This window comes from Mandrillus leucophaeus, unplaced genomic scaffold (genome assembly GCF_000951045.1).
Source record: "Mandrillus leucophaeus isolate KB7577 unplaced genomic scaffold, Mleu.le_1.0 Scaffold965, whole genome shotgun sequence".
In the NCBI taxonomy this organism is placed as follows: domain Eukaryota; kingdom Metazoa; phylum Chordata; class Mammalia; order Primates; family Cercopithecidae; genus Mandrillus; species Mandrillus leucophaeus.
In genome coordinates this window covers 297,877-301,089 of record NW_012110530.1, presented here as the reverse complement: position 1 = coordinate 301,089, position 3,213 = coordinate 297,877, and positions in this window count along the sequence as shown.

Here is a 3,213-nt window from a genome sequence, read left to right as displayed (position 1 = left end):
TTTTTTTTTTTTTTTTAAATACTTGACTACACACACGTTTTGGTATATATTGAAATTTATAATTTAAAAGCCAAATGGCCGTGTAAGTTCCACCCCTCCTCGCATTGGCTTACTACCTGTTAAGAATGTTTCTGGACCGGGCGCGGTGGCTCACTCCTATAATCCCAGCACTTTGGGAGGTCGAGGTGGGCGGATTTCCTGAGCTCAGGAGTTCGAGACCAGCCTGGGCTACACGGTGAAACCCCATCTCTACTAAAATACAAAAAGTTGGCTGGACGTGGCAGCATGTGTCTGTATTCCTAGCTACTCAGGAGGCTGAGGCAGGAGAATCCCTTGAACCCGGGAGGCGGAGCTTGCAGTGAGCCTAGATCGTGCCATTGCACTCCAGCCTGGGCGATAGACCAGAACTCCATCTCAAAAATTAAAAATAAACTAAAAGAAAAAAAATAGAATGTTTCCTTATTTATGTGTTTTCTGACAATGAAAACGAACATTGTATTTTTCAAAATACTAAAAAGATCATTAACAACTAAAGAAAAACAAGTTCTGTGTTAGTAAATTTTGGTTATCAAATCAAAGAATTGCATAGGTAAATCAAGATAGTAAACCACTGCTGTTTACAAAATCTTCTCGATGACAAGAAAAATATACATCTGAAAACAAATTTAGATTCTCTATAGCCTTGTATGTAGTATATAATTGCAGATATAGTTACTAATTCTAAAAAGTTTCTTTATAATTTTAAAGTAAATTTTTATGTAACATTATAATATATCCTGAACATTTCCATACCTTTGAATTAACACATTATATTTACATACAAAATGTTTTCCAGATATTGTTTGTATAAAATATATTTGTATGTTTTTTGTGTCAGAAATTTATTTTATCTTTTTAAAATATCTAATTTTTTATAATTTATAATGATGAATATACATGCACAAAATGTCTAAATTATATAATATGAGTAACTTTGGGGGAAAATGCACACGTATGTGTTTTGTTAATTTTGAGCATTTTATGTATTTTAAAAAGTGAAAATAATGTATGTACACAAAACTGTTAAGTATATTGCCAAATTTTCATGGCCTAAAGTTTTTTTTTCTTTTCTGATCATATAAATTCCTAGCCAGTTTTTGTCCTGTTTAATCTACAATAAAAAATATAAAGAATTATTTTCCTTTAACAACGAATTCTCAGGTTACTCTATGACAAAATTTATTCATATTGAAACATTATTTTTAAGCTATCTTCTTCTTTTGATATATATGAATTTTGTATATTCAGTGACAAACTGTTCTGGTTTGTCTGGGATTGAGGAGATTCAGTTTTAAAATTAGAACAGTCTTGGGCAAAATCAGAGAATTGATCAACTTATTTCTATATGATTTTTTCTTCAGTATTTTGTGTCAGAAACTTCTCCCTATTCTCTAACTTTCAATTCCCTCTTTTTCTTGGATGTATAACTGGATTATATTTTCTAGCACCTTATACAATTAAATGAAGCCATGTATGCATAATAAGTGAAAGTAATGTGTCCTCATCCAGGCCTTGTGCATTGAAATAGCTCACACATGTTCCTTCAGGTCCTGCTTCCCTTTTGTCTGACCAGGATGAAGAAAGCCACAGTAACTGTAGAAGTCACATGCTGGGTGGCATCTTGGGCAGCCTAGATTCCTGAATGACTGTGTGGAGCTTCCCTTCTGACAAGGAACACAGCTTTGGACTGTTGTGCAAAAATAAACTTCTATTTTATTTGAACTAGTATGAATTCTGAATTGATCTGTCATAGTTGCTAGAGTTAAAATGCCCAATACATTGTTTCAATATTTAACAATATTTGCTTAGTTACAAAGGTCATCACTAAGCTGCTAATGAGGTTTATGTATGTGGAAGAATGATCTGAGATTGTCATAGCTATTTTTGGAATCACATATGTTATTGCATAAAGCAAATTAAAAATATTAGGTAAAATTGGGGGAAAAAAAAACTATTGAGATAATTGGAATTAGTCCAGATTGCCAAAGGTTAAAAGAAGTTTTATTTTATGTGAGAGAGATTAAAAAATCACAGTGGAACTTTTGTTAGTAGTGGTGATGTTAAGAGTAATTTAATAGACTGAAATAATTGGCATCTCAGTTTTATATATATAATATATTTATTTTTAGGACCATCCTTCACAATTCTAACTGGATCTTTTATAACTTGACTGTAAAATTATATTTAAATTTAGTCATTCAAAACTCAAAAGCAATACCTTATTCATTTCTAAAAGTAAAATTGATTAAAAGTAAAATGTGTTCTCAAAGCCTCCTGCTGAATGTCACAGACATACTATAGCCACGGAAAATTTAAAAATTAGAAAAAAAATTCAGTGAACAAAGATGGATCTAAAATGAATCAGAAAGAATGTTTTATCATTACACGAGGAGAATAAGGGGAAATTCATGGGTTAAAAATTAATAAAGATTATGCTGGTATACTTAACTTATGTCAGATAAAATGAAGGTATTTGTAGGGGGAATTGACAATATTAATCTTTTAGCTTCAATTTTAATTAAATAAAAGATGTGAAATAATACAACTTTCCAAAAATAAAGTTGGCTGTGCTTCCAAATCATAATCAATGCTTGAACTTATTTATTAAATTATAGGTTTAAAGCTATTATTATAAATGCAACAGTTTCCTGCTGGAAATCAGTTTAAATTTTTTCTCGCAGCTTTATTAAGGCATAATTGACAAATAAAAATTGTATATATTTATGATGTAAAAAGTGATGTTTGAAAATATGTATACATTGTGAAAAGATAACTTACACATCACACCACATAATTACCTACTTTTTGTTTTTGAAAACACATTTAAAATCTACTGTTTTAGCAAATTCTCCGTATAAGTTACAGTATTATTAACTAAATTAACCAGGCTGCATATTAGATCTCCAGAACTTACCCATTCTGCACCGCAGAAACATTAAACCCTTTATACCTCTGCACACACACACACACGCACACATTCTTTTTAATTTTCATTCATTGACGAACACTTGTGTGGTTTTCATGTGTTGGCTACTGTGAATAATGCTGCAACAGATATTAATAAAAATGGGAGTGCAGCTATAAATTTGACATACTGGCTTTATTTCTTTTAGAAATATATCCACCAGTGGGATCATTGCAGCATGCAGTAGTTCTATTTTTAATTCTTTTGAG